Source organism: Canis lupus, chromosome 16 (assembly GCF_048164855.1).
Source record: "Canis lupus baileyi chromosome 16, mCanLup2.hap1, whole genome shotgun sequence".
NCBI lineage: Eukaryota > Metazoa > Chordata > Mammalia > Carnivora > Canidae > Canis > Canis lupus.
In genome coordinates, this window is record NC_132853.1 from 49,834,847 (window position 1) to 49,848,824 (window position 13,978).

Below are 13,978 nucleotides of genomic sequence, written 5' to 3' on the forward strand. Positions count from 1 at the left end.
GCGCAGCGGTTTAGCGCCGCCTGAAGCCCAGGGTGTGATCCTGGGGTCCCGGGATCGAGTTCCGCATCGGGCTTCCTGCATGGAGCCTGCTTCTCCCTCTGCCTGTCTCTGCCTCTCTCTTGTTCTCTCTGAATAAATAAATAAACCAATCTTTAAAAAAAAAAAAGAGAAAGAAAGAGAGAGGTCCTGTGAGTAGTGGGAGGAGCAGAGGGAGAGGCACAAGCAGACTCTGTGCTAAGCACGACATGAGGCTCAAGACCCTGAGATCATGACCCCAGCTAAAACCAGGAGTCAGAAGGATACTCTCTAAAATGTTAACAGTGGTTGTTTCTTAGTGATGAGATTTCAAGTAATTTTTCTTTTTTGGTAACTTTTCCTATTATTGGGATCCCTGGGTGGCGCAGCGGTTTGGCGCCCGCCTTTGGCCCAGGGCGTGATCCTGGAGACCCGGGATCCAATCCCACATCGGGCTCCTGGTGCATGGAGCCTGCTTCTCCCTCTGCCTGTGTCTCTGCCTCTCTCTCTCTGTGACTATCATAAAATTTTTTTTCCTATTATTTTAATTGTATGCTATAAATAAGCACAAGTTTTTATAATCATGAATAAGTTTTTTTTTTTAATTTTATTTATTCATGAGAGACACACAGAATGAGGCAGAGACACAGGCAGAGGGAGAAGTAGGCTCCATGCAGGGAGCCCGATGTGGGACTAGATCCCGGGTCTCCAGGATCAGGCCCTGGGCTGTAGGCAGGTGCTCAACTGCTGAGCCACCCGGGCTGCCCCATGAATAAGTATTTTTTAAAGTGATCTCTATGCCTTATGTGGGGCTCGAACTCATGACCCTGAGATCAAGAGTCACATGCTCTAGGGAGCCAGCCAGGCTCCTGCAAATATATTCTTATCTTGAAAAAAAAAAAAGGAATATTGTCTTTTTGTAGCCTCATTTAAGTTCACTTACTGAAGCTTTCCACACATTTAGATGTGCTGCCGAGGGCCTAGGGAAGGCAGGAGAGTTAGAGAAGATGGGGGGAGCTGAAGGGTATTGTCATGAGCCTTCCCATGAAGGCAAGAACCTAATCTGACCCCAAAGGGCTTTCTATACCTTACTAAAAAGACCACACGTGTGGAGGGCAGGAAGATTAAAGAGACATTTCCCACATTAAAAAAAAAAAAAGTAAGATTTTTTTTATTTTTAAGTAATCTCTACACGCAATCTGGAGCTCAGATTCACAACCCTGAGATCCAGAGCCACAGGCTCTGCCTACAGAGCCAACCAGGTATACCCCAAATGAAAATGTAAAGTGAAAAATAAATGTCAAGAAAAACGTAAAATGAAAACAAATGGCAAGATATTTGTAAAAAACACGGCAAGAAGCTTATATTAATCAATGAGCAAAATATAGATATCGTGAAAATTTTAAGCCACTAAGATCTGAAGAGATGATGATCAAGGATATGAACACGGTTGACAAAAAAAAATAGTCATGTCTAATTGGGCTATGGGACATCTTTACTAGCCCTTGGAATACTAGTAATGGCCCTATTTGCTGGATCTGAGCACTGGTTACATGGGTGTGTTCAGTTTGTGAAAACTCATTGAACTGAACATTCCTATGTTCATCTCCCTGTACTTAAAGATTTTAAAAACAAGGGATTGATAAGCACAAGATTCAGGACAGAGATTGGGTTGGTGGGAACGAGGAAGACAGGAGAGAAGCACATAGCTAAAGGGAAGTATTGCAATGTTCTGTCTTGGATTAGGTAGCGGGTTCACAAGATACTTACTACTTTTCTTTTTAAAGATTTTACTTATTTATTCATGAGACGCACATAAAAGGCGGAGACATAGAGGGAGAGGCAGGCTCCTTGTGGGGAGCATGATGTGGACTCATCCCAGGACCCTGGGCTCACGACCTGAGCTAAAGGAGACGCTCAACCACTGAGCCACCCAGGTGCCTCTCAATGTTCATGTTTTTTTTTTTTATTTTTTTAATTTTAAGACTTTATCTGTTTATTCATGAGAGACACACGGAGGGAGGGAGAGGGAGAGAGAGAGAGGCAGAGACACAGGCAGAGGGAGAAGCAGGCTCCATGCAGGGAGCCCGACGTGGGACTCGATCCCGGGTCCCCAGGATCACGCCCTGAGCTGAAGGAGGTGCTAAAGCGCTGAGCCACCAGGGCTGCCCAGTTCATGATGTTTTAATCAACACTTATTAATTTATAAAAGGCGGCCTTGGAGAGAACCAAACAAGCCCGCATTGCATCCCTGGCTCTGCCACTCACCAGCTATGTGATCCTGACTAAATTTCTCTGGCTCAGTTTCCTTATCTGTGAAATGGAGTTACGGGAGGCTTAAAACCGTATACGTGGGACTGCCCAGCACGGACTCCGACAGACCTTACGCACTTCTAGTTAAGTATTAAGCGCGGCCTCCACTTCTTGCACAGTGTTATAGAGAAACATCAGGAAACTTTTCCAAAGCAGAAAGCCTTCCAAAAGCCCTGCTCCCTAACTTCGGCGCCTTTCTGATTCGCTCTCCAGTCCAGGACAAACGTATGGCTATTGAGTGCTTACAGAACTCAGTTAAGTCCCCCTGCCCCTTACCCCTCTGCGAACACTGCACTTAGGTTAAGTGCGAGGCCGAGAGAAGCAGGCTGGCGTCCGGGGGCTGCTGAGGTCAGGAGCGCCGGGGCGGGTCTCCGCCGCCGCACCGCGACCCTCCGGGGGCGCAGGGAACCCGCCCTGGCCCAGCTCCCGCCGGGGCTCCTCGCCTGCAAGCGGGCAGGCCCCACTCCAAAGAAAAAAAACCACCCACAAAACAAAACGGGAGGAGCGGGCGAGGAGCGGCGGGGAGCACGGCCGCCAGGGTCCCAGTCCGCGGGGCCGCCCACCGCGCTCCCCTCCCGCGCTCCGCAGCCGCTGCCAGGCCGTCTCCGCCCCGCGCGCCGCAGCCGCAGCGAGCTCCCCCGGCGCCCTGGCGCCCGGCCGCGGGGGAAGGGCCGCCCTCCCAGCGAGCCTCTGATTGGTCCCCTGGAGTCACGTGCTGCAGGCGGGCCAATTACAGCGAGGGAGCCGGGGAGCGCCGCTGGCGTCACGTGGCTCGGCGAGCGGACCGCTGCCCCCGGCCTCCCCATTGCGAGCCGTGCAGACGTGTTCAAAGGGAAGAAAGGCCTCATCTGGAGTCACACGATGCAGTACAGTACAGTAAACTACGACCTGTGCCTTCTCTTCGTTTTTCGCGTATGTGCTGCCGAAGCGAGCTCTGTAACTTCGGCTCAATTTCGGTGTGACTTTTCTACCAATTTTGTCTATATACTCAGAATACAATAGATGTTCATGTACATCCATGATAAATATGCGTAATTTATAGGTATATGTGTATGTGATATATGCAGGTACATCACACATCTATACAAACGTTTTTGATTCTTTTTGTACTTAACATTTCAGCAAAAGGATTTTTGTCTCCAAAAACTTTTCTAAGAACCGTTTTAGTGGCTGTATGCTATTCCATGAGGCCATCTAATCTACCGCGTTTCATCTATTCATTATTAATAGCCTTCAACTTATAAAGAGGTTTTTATCACGATACAGAACATGGGGTTACTTCGATCTTTGTGGGCACTATTTTCAGGGTTGAAAATGGTACCTTGTTTGCTGGCAATTTTAAACATTTCCCACAGGCTGGTTAGACATTGCTACTTCTCTTCTTGGTGAACTCTGCTCACGGCCTTTGCAGTCTTATCTATAACGATTTTAGATACCTGAAAACTACCGGAGATTCCTGTCTTTCCTCATTGGCTTATACGAGCTTCTTGCCATAAACACTACACAGACCTCTTTTCCCTGGTTGTTCTTTTTAATTCTCTTTAAGACCCTTTCTAGCCGGATCCCTGGGTGGCGCAGTGGTTTGGCGCCTGCCTTTGGCCCAGGGCGCGATCCCGGAGACCCGGGATCGAATCCCACGTCGGGCTCCTGGTGCATGGAGCCTGCTTCTCCCTCTGCCTATGTCTCTGCCCCTCTCTCTCTCTGTGTGTGTGACTATCATAAAAAAAAAAAAAAAAAGACCCTTTCTGGCCAAACTTTTCCCACTAGTGGCAACCATTCTCCTGATTTCAAACAGCATAGTCTCTTTCTTGTATTTAAAAAAAATGTATTCATGAGAAATAGAGGGAGAAGCAGGCTCCCCACAGAGCAGGGAGTCCAGATGCAGGACTCAATCCCATGATCCTGGGATCATGACCTGAGCTGAAGGCAGGTGCCTAACCGACTGAGCCACCCAGGCACCCTCCTGTATTTTGTATTGATAGGATCATATGGCATGAGCTCCCTTGCATCTGGCTCAGTGTTTGTGACCTTCATCCACACTGTTGCATGTGGTTGTGGATTGTTCATTCTCATTGCTCTGAAGATTTTATTTTTATTTATTTGAGAGAGAGAGAGAAAGAGAGTGCCCATGCGTGAGTTAGGGGAAGGGCAGAGGGCAAGGGAGAAGGGAGGGGCAGAGGGAGAGGGAGAAGCAGACTCCTCACTGAGCAGGAAGCCCAATGTAGGGTTCGATCCTAGGACTCAAGGATCAAGACCTGAGCTGAGAGAGTATTATGCTGAGTGAAATAGGTCAATCAGAGAAAGACAATTATCATATGGTTTCACTATATGTGGAATATAAGAAATAGGGACCATAAGGGAAGGGGGGAATCTGAGTGGTGAAAAATTAGAGAGGAAGACAAACCATGAGAGACTCCTAACTCTGGGAAACAAAGGGTTGCAGAAGGGGAGGAGGGTGGAGGAGGGTGGTGGATAGGGTGATTGGGTGACAGGTACTAAGGATGGCACATGATGAGATGAGCTCTGGGTGTTATACATTGGCAAATTGAATTTATTTATTTTTAAAGCATTTTATTTATTTATTCATGAGATACACAGAGAGAAGGCAGAGACACAGGAAGAGGGAGAAGCAGGCTTCTCGCAGAAGCCTGATGTGGGACTCGATCTTGGGCCTCCAAGATCATGCGTCCTGGCAAATTGAATTTAAATAAATAAATAAATAAAAAGACTGGGATCCCTGGATGGCTCAGCGGTTGAGCGCCTGCCTTTGGCCCAGGGCATGATCTTGGAGGCCCAAGATCGAGTCCCACATCAGGCTTCTGCGAGAAGCCTGCTTCTCCCTCTTCCTGTGTCTCTGCCCAACAGCCCCCCCCCCCATGTCTATCATGAATAAATAAATAAAATCTTAAAAAAAAAAAAAAAAAAAAGACCTGAGCTGAAGGCAGGCGCTTTAACCAACTGAGCCACCCAGGTGCCCCTCATTGCTCTATACTATTCAATTGTGTAGCGCTCCCATAATTTATACCTTCTGTTGATGGGAATTTGGGTAGTTTTCAGTTGGGGCTGGATTTAAGTTTGGGGCCATTATGAATAGAGCTGCTGTAAACAATTCTGCTTTTCGGTTACTTTTTAGTTGTTCCTTCCCTTGTTTTAGTTGAGTTCCTTAGATTACCTACTAAATACAAAGGGGCAAAGGGATCTCTTATCTTTTTAGTGATCTGGTAAACAACCTGAATCAGGTGACCAAAGTTAGCTTTACCAATAGGGAAACGTACTTAATGTGATACAATGGAAAGGACATGGCACGACCCATGTACATTTCTTTCCAAAACTGTTTAACATGAATGTATTGAGTGAACATCAGATAAATATGGACTGTGGACATTCTACAAAACAACTGGCCTGAAGTCATAAAAAATGCAATGCTGTAAAAGACAAAAAGACCAAGTAACTATTCTAAAATAAGAGACTGAAGAGACAGGACACTGAATTGGATCCTGGATTGAAAAAACAAACAAAAAACCAAACAGCTGTAAAAGGGTATTATTGGGACAACTAGAGAAACCCAAACATGGACTGCATATTAGAAAAAGAATTGTTGTATGATAAATATATGTAATATATATATATAATATATATATTAAGATTTTATTTTTTTGACAGAACAAGAGAGAGCACAAGCAGGGGGCAGAGAGAGAGAGAAGCAGTTTCCTCACGGACCAGGGAGCCGGATGCAGGGTTTGATCCCAAGACCCCGCGACCACACCCTGAGCCAAAGGCAGACGCTCAACCACTGAGCCACCCAGGTGCCCTCCATGTATCTTTTCAATGTGTATTTTGTTTTGGCTATTATAAACAGTGCTTCCGGGCTCTTTCTAAACTGCCATTGCTATTACACCCTCAGAGCCTTCAGAGAGGTTAAGCATCTCTGGGGTTATACCAGGAAATCCTTTCTCAGGGACTAAGACTGACGACAAGCCTGTTTCCAGTTGAATTCCTACTTGCCCTGGCTGGTCTCACTCAGGGCTATTCTCTCTCCTCTCAGACAGGTTCCTGACCCCACATCTGAGATTTCAGAGAGGTCTATGGCTCCCATCTTTCTTTTAATTAACTTAAAAACTACACCTGGGGACTCCTGGGTGGCTCAGCAGTTAGGCGTCTGCCTTTGGCTCAGGGTGTGATCCTGGAGTCCTGGAATCGAGTCCCACGTTGGGCTCCCTGCACGGAGCCTGCTTCTCCCTCTGCCTGTGTCTCTGCCTTTCTTTCTGTATATTTCATGAATAAATAAAATCTTTTAAATAAATAAATAAGTAAATAAGCAAATAAAAACTGCACCTAAAATGGAATTAGTAAACATTTGACTCTATTTATGCTGTTCCACATTTTGGGGGAGATTACTTTCAAAATGCAACTTCAGGAAGGCAGAAACCATGCCCACCTTGTTCACCATGGTGTCCTCAGCACCAAATACTATTCCTGGTATACTGTTAGTGCTCAGGAAAACAACCAAAACAGTTGAAGTGAATGAATGAAAAGATGAATGTCAGTGTCAGGCATGCATCTCCACTTGTTACTGGTATGTGCACATTATTTTCTAAGATTGCCTTGTGGTCATGAGAACTTGCCTAGTTAGATTTCCGTGTATTGACATTAGCTATTTGTCACTTTGAGCTACATAAATTGTCATATTAAGATATCTTTGCTTGCTTAGCCATAATTTTATCATCTGGCATTTAAATGCTTTCCAGTTTGTTTTGCTGCTATAAATAGCACTATTAAGAGCATTTTTTTTTTCCTCCTTGGGATTAGGGCCTTATAAATTCCCCAAAGTGGAATTACGAGGTCAAAGGAGATGAACTCTTACATAACTAGTTTCTTACATATCGTCTGAAAGACTGAATCCTGAAAAACGGCACCAATTTACAGTGCCGTAGTCATACATACTGATTTCTTCTGAGCTCGGCCAAGATTAGGTGTTCTGTTTTCGCTAGTTTAATTATAATTTAAAGAGAATTAATTCCTTTAATTTCTAGTGATCTTTGCACTTCCCACGTGACAACTTGCCATCTGAAGTTCCTCAGGTGTGATCAGCTATGAATTGAAATTAAATTTTTAATGATAATCCAGTTGTCCAATGACATTTAAAAGTAAAGATTCTTTTCCCCATCACTGTGTTGCTTCTGGTAGATCTCCCATTAAGTTCTTACAATGAGTTTAAATCTACTTCTGAAATTTATTCTAGTCCATTGAATGTTTTGTTCTGTTTAATTCAGTGATATATGTTTTTCATGATTGGGACATCATCTAAAACTCTGGAAGGACAACTCTCCTTACTGTCTTTCTACTACAACAAAATATTCACATCATAAGAAAAAAAGTTTGTAATCAGATGAGGCCGATGAACTTATGGGGGCAATCATTTTACAGTGTATACACATCTCAAAACATTATGCTGTATACTTTAAACTAACACAGTGTTATAGGTCAATTAATTATACTGCAATAAAACTGGGTGTGGGGGGGTGTCTTTGGAACACTTGTCTGTTTTTTCCTCTTTGTTTCATTAGGTTCTTCCTAAATGCCACTGTATCCAAGGTGCTGTGCTGTACTGTAAATGCCTGTCCCAGAGTCTAGAGAGGGAGGAAGTGGCTCCACCAGGCAGGTGAAGAGCTCTGGAAAGGAAAGGCTTCTGCGAGCTGAGGGCAACTGGAAGGCCTCAGGTCTGAGCTGGGGCTCTGATCTGAGGAAGCAGGAGCTCCTCGCAGGGAGAAAGGCAAGAGCAGAAGCTTTGCTGGGCAGAAACTTAGCTCAGAAGGCCTAAAATTCTCAATTCTAGAAATTCAGACTTTGTTCTGCTGAAGATTAAATCTGCCTTTGAGGAACAATTGTGGCAGCAGTGCTGGCTCTGGATTGAGGTTGGAGGGGAAGACAGGAGGCAGAGACCATGGACACACACTGAGTGACAAAGGCCAGAGGAAGAGAGAATTTTCAAAAAGTGTCCATCCTTAGGGAAGCAGTTTTTTGTACAGCCTTTTTTGTACATCCTGAGCGCTATTAAGGATGCAGCAGCTCTGTAGCCTGTCATGGAAAGATCCGCAAGAATATTATAAAATAAACATTATTTTGTAGCATTATACAGTATAAAATAGGGTCCCATTTGTGTAAAAGAGCATTTTTGTGTGTTTGCATATTATAAAAACCAGAAGATTATGTCATGAACTGCTGACAGGGGTTACTACAAGCTGTGGGCTGAAGGGAGGGAGGACCTCAAATTGTTAACACTTTACTCCCGTATGGTCTTGCTTTCCACTGAGCATGCATTCTCCAAACTGAGGTTATCAACAGCACCCACCAGGCTGCAAGGTGAGGCCCGAGGAGGGTCGCTGAAATTAGTAAGTAGGGGGCCTAGTTACTGTGACCAGCAGGAGAAAGCACCCTATAGTGACCTGGGGTCAGGGAGCAGCTCCGGGAACTGGCTAGGCTTTCACGCAGTCCAGAGGCTAGGAAAACTCCTCAGTTCCGATGAGGTCAGCTAGAGAAGCTTCATGATGAAGGGAAGTGAAGAGGGAGGGTGGCAAGTTGAGGGGTTTTGGAGCAAGAACAGTGGAGGGTAGGGTTTTTTTTCTTCTTTAGGACTTATTTATTTTTTAAAATATTTTATTTATTCATGATATATATATATATATATAGAGAGAGAGAGAGAGAGGCGGGGGGGGGGGGGGGAGAGAGGCCAAGACACAGGCAGAGGGAGAAGCAGGGAGCCTGACGTGGGACTTGATCCTGGGTCTCCAGGATCACGCCCTGGGCCGAAGGCGGTGCTAAACTGCCAAGCCACCGAGGCTGCCCTTCTTTAGGATTTAAATTGATGTTCAAGAAAAGGGAAAAGTATGGTTACTTTTAGGCACTTATAGTAGTTAGTGAAATGTCACCAAGATGTAACATGCTTTGCTTTGACTTAAAAAAAAAAAAAAATGCTGTGGTTAGGACTCTGTATGTTGAGGACTTTTTTTTTTTCCTTCACATTTGAGTCTCTTGATATTCAAGTTCTCTCTACTAATAATAAAAATAGCAATAATTTATACTAGTTGCTAAGAAATTACTCTACCAGGCATGCATCTCATACACATATTATCTCATTTTTGTGTCACTCTTACAATACGCCTAAGGAGGGGGTATTGTTTTATCTTTCCCATTTTACAAATGAAGAAACTTGAGTCTCTACAGCTGGTGAGTGGCATTACCTCAGTCCTGATTTACATTTCTGGAGGCCCAGAAAGGAAGCAGGAACATTCCTGGCCACACCACACTCCTGCCTCAGTCTACACTGGGGAGCACCACATCCGCTTCCCCTTCCAAATGCTCTCTGGAGATGCCACCCCAGGAAAGGATGGGACATTGGCTTCTTGTTTTTCCCTATAGGAAGGAGCTTGTCCAAGCTCAGGATTAAAGCTCATCACTGTCCTCCTAGAGGTGATCCCAGAGAGAGCAATAAGGAGAGGGCCCCTCCTCTATGCTGGGGTTTATCCCTGAACACAGGGTCTCGGTACTGGTCTCCCTGTAGCACAGCTGAGCCCAAGGCAGTGACACCTCTGTGTCCTTCTCAAGATCCTGAGTCTTGGAAGGAGGGCAGTGACAGCTAGGGAGGAAAAAGAGAAGGGCATCCCTGGCAGAGGAAGTTGTGGACAAAGGCCTGGGGCGGGTGGGCAGGGAAGATTCAGGGGAGGGGGGGTAGAGTGGGTGAAGGAGGACGGGGGGATGGTGTGGGAGCCAGAGAAACTGGGAAGGAATTAAGGTTTCTTTCTTTTTTTTTTTTTTTCTCTTGGAGTTAAGGTTTCATAGCCATCATATAGCCACACAACCAGAGGAACCCAAGGATGGTAGGGCAGGGCAGAGGTGACAGAGAGCATGGGTCCTGCCAAGCAGGATGGGAGGGGTCTCTGTACAGTCAAGGGGCCAGGAAAGGAGGGGGAAGAGCAGGAAAGGAACAAATCCCTGGAGTTCCCCCATGAGGCCACATGTGATGTTTGGGGGCCAACCCAATCTGTCCTCTAAGTGGCCGAAGCTGGCTGATGCTGACAGGTCCCCGGGGTCACAGATGCCACGATGCTGCCTTCATCCAGCTGGCCTGTTTACAGACACCACCCCTAGCTAAGGAGTAACGGGGATCTGCAGTGCCCAGGGTGAGATCCAAGAGCTGCGTCACCACTGCCATGGCCCACCCCACCCAGATTTATAGGATCCAGTCATGGGAAGTGGCCCCTCCCATCTGAAGGACCAAACAGGAAGGGACACTTCCTGTCAGCAATACCCAGGGACCCCCCCAGTGGACGTATAGGCTGAGGTGGGCTCAGAAGGACAGGCCATCATCATTCCCTGCTGGCTGTGTGGCACAGGCTCATCAAAGCAATGAATGAACCTATGAATCCCTGACCTTTGGGAAGCTGGGGTGCAGGGTAGGATTGGCTCTTCCACCATCAGGCCCCTTCAATCACAGGCTTATGGATGTCTCCTCAGAGGGGGCACCTCACACATCCTGAGGATGCTGAGCAGGGCTGGGTCCCTGTGTCTTGGGCCTGGTGGGACCAGGAGAGAAACAAGCACCCTAACAGCCAGAGTATAAACAGAGGGTTGCCCACTCTACCCTCTTCCTAGGGCTCTTTTGAGGAGGACACAGCAAGAGGATGTTCTAAAGGGCTTAGTGCTATTGGAGAAAAACTCATCAAGCAGGGTTTCCCAGCCTTGCCTGTATCTTTGCTGTGTTTGACTCTCAAAGACACAGTAAGGTCTGGTCCTGAAGTGTTTGGGCTCAGTAGCCACACCTGAGTTTAAATCTGACTTCTCTCACCTTTGAGTGGTGTGGCAGTGTGATCTTGAGCAAGTGTCTTGATGCCTCGCATCTGCTGACTGCCAGTGTGTAAGATGGGTGGCAAGGCCCTCCCAGGGTTGAGAGATACAAGAGCTGTTGCCTGTAAAGCACTTGGCACAGTGCCCGGCACATGAATAACAGTGGCCGTTGCTGTTACCACTTCATCCCTCCACGGGGGGCTTAAATTAGTGGTGAATCCAAATGAGTACTCTTCTGAGAATTTAATGGTATTTCTGAAATCATCTCATTGGCCCAAATCACTGTACTTTGCAAGCCTCAAAAAGACAAGGTTTCTCGAACGTGAACAGATGGGGACAAAGACCGGGGCTTCCTCTTTCCCGGAATGCATCCTCACCTTGTCCAGGTGAGCCTGGGGGAGGGCCGGGTCCCAGCACCGAGCACAGCTCAGCCAGGCACCAAGCCGGTCCTGACAGCCCACAGAAAACCAGAGGGTTGGAGCAAGAAGATTGGGTTTTATGGGTGGGGTGGGGGGGTGGTTAGGAGCCTCTAAACTCTGACTCACCAGGAGCTAGGCCGGAAATGCAGGCCGTTTGTCTGGCTGACTGGCAGTAGCAGCAAGTACCTGCTGCCTTTCAAAAGGAATGCCTCCCTGCCTGTCCTCTAGACAGTAGCGTCTGTCCCTGCAGGAAGATCTCCCAAGGTCTTTTCACCCCTCAACTTGGACGCCTGATCCCCAGGGCTCCCAGCAACCCTCTTCCAATCTGTACCCCAGTCCTGTTCAGAAACCCTAGGGGTTCCCTGCCACAGCCAGCAAGTGGCTCCCTGTTTTTGGCCTCCCAGGCACCTGGCCAGCTTCCTCTTTCACCCGAGCTTCTCCACCCCACGAGGAACTCTCCACCCTAGCCCAGCAAGCTTCCACATCATTCTCAGGCAGCCCAGCGCACCTTCCTGGTCTCCCTCTCTGCTCCTCTCTCTGCCTCTGCAAAAGCTGGTCCCATCCAGCCTCCCTCCAGAAAGCCCTGGTGACCCTTGGCCCCACACCGTTTCTCCTGCCTCCAACAACATTTTCTTTTCTCTAAGGACGTGTCTTACACTCTTCTGTACCTTCCACCCTCCCCGAGTGGGTGGTTCGGCCTTGAGCAGAGAATTCCACAAAAGACACACCAACGCTGCAATTAACAAAGAGGTCTTCCAGTCACATTTTGGGGGGCACCCTCCGGAGGTGGAGGAGATGGATTGTCATCACACACCCACAAGGCACGGCCACTCTGCTGCCTCACCGCCCCCCGAGGGGCGCTGGGGTGCCCCATACCCTCATCCCATTGGGCTCCCCTGCTGGTGGTCAGAAAGCCCCCCTCAGACACCCTGTGCCCTGAGGTAAGTTCTGCCCCAGCAGCACTGGCCTGCCAAGCCCAATCCAGGTCCCACAAGCATTTCCTGGACCATTCAGACCCAGGAAATCAGTCCTGAGGACTACCACATTCATTAAGTCCAGGGGCGCGAAGAGGGAACAGGGCCTAGAGGAGGAGCATTCAGGGCAGACGGAACAATGATGTGCAGGGATGGCACTGGTCGCAACTTCTCACTCTATTACTCAACAGTTGCCTCAGGGACCAGTCCCCCCCACTGCCACACCCCTAGCTTCTTCCCCACCCCTACCTAAGCTTCTTCTGAGGGGTGATGAATGCAATACCACTGGGAAAGGGCCCCTCCCAGGCAGTGGGGGCTAGAGTCCTGAGATGCAGCCCTGGGGGCAGGGGGGGCACAATGAGAAGGGGAGGCGGGGCGGGGGGGGGGGGGGGAGGCCACTTCAGGCGTTCTCCCTGATGGGGCCTCTCCCCAGGCATTTCCAGCTCCCTCTGTCAAAAGCTCCATAGGGGAAAGGGCCGAGTCAGCACTCTAGCCACGACTCTCCCAGGGCCTGGCTTTAAAATGTGCTCTGGGGCTCTTGGAATGGCCATCCTCCTCCACCCCTCCCACCCGGCCTGTCTTCTGAGTTCCTTCCCAGAGGAGCAAGAGGCAGGCAGGAGGACAGCGGTATGCCTAGATCCAAGGCGGGTAGGGCGATACCGCCTGATATGTGTCTAACATTCAACTCCAGGTGGGTCTGGAATTCAGCAGGAGGTGGGGGGCCTACTTGGTGTGAATATGGGTCACTCCAAACCCCACCACTCCCATCTGCACAATCGGGACAGCACAGTCGTGCAAATACGTGTCTTGGTCCCCTACGTCATACCGGGCGGGCCAACTGAGCAAGCATCGGCCATGGCTACAGACCCGGACCCTCCAGGGGGCTGTTTGGGTTTTGCACAAGACTGCAAACACTGCATTGACTGCCCCCTTTCATTCACCCCCATCCCCAAATTAAACACCCAGTAAGATGAAGCTGGGCCCAGCCCTCAGGCTGGAATAATGACACTGTGCAGCGGTTCCAGCTTTGACTCCTGCAACCCCCCTGCGGAAGTGAATCTTTCCCTTTAGCGCTCAGATTCTTGCTGAGGGGTCTGTCTGTCCCCACACTGTCACCCTATGAAAGAGCAGCAGAAAGAGAAGGCACAACTTGGGTTTTTTGTTTTGTTGGTTGGATTTTTGCATCTTTAGCAGCTCGTCTGGGGCCCAAGGTCTGTCTACTCTGGAGGGGTGCCAGTTTGGTCAGACACACACACACACACACACACACACACACACACACACACACACTGCGCCCAGCTTGTCGCTACACCCGGGGGGCACAGAATCGCCCCACAGAGCTCCCTTCAGACAGCGCGGCTGCCCACATGCCACAAGCTGTCCTTGAAGGCCGAGTGCGGAAAACAGAAACGC

The 13,978-nt window shown here is 48.4% G+C and overlaps 1 protein-coding gene and 1 long non-coding RNA gene across 3 annotated transcripts in view; one reads left to right on the plus strand and one right to left on the minus strand.

The window, feature by feature from the left end:
• The window catches only part of MRC2 (mannose receptor C-type 2), a 54,908-nt gene that overhangs the window by 39,745 nt on the left and 1,185 nt on the right, over positions 1 to 13,978 (minus strand). The window lies entirely within an intron of this gene.
• On the plus strand, positions 3,084 to 8,487 carry LOC140607013 (uncharacterized). The gene is made up of 3 exons (XR_012009192.1): positions 3,084 to 3,240; positions 5,992 to 6,134; positions 7,896 to 8,487. It is a non-coding gene; the product is annotated as an uncharacterized lncRNA (long non-coding RNA).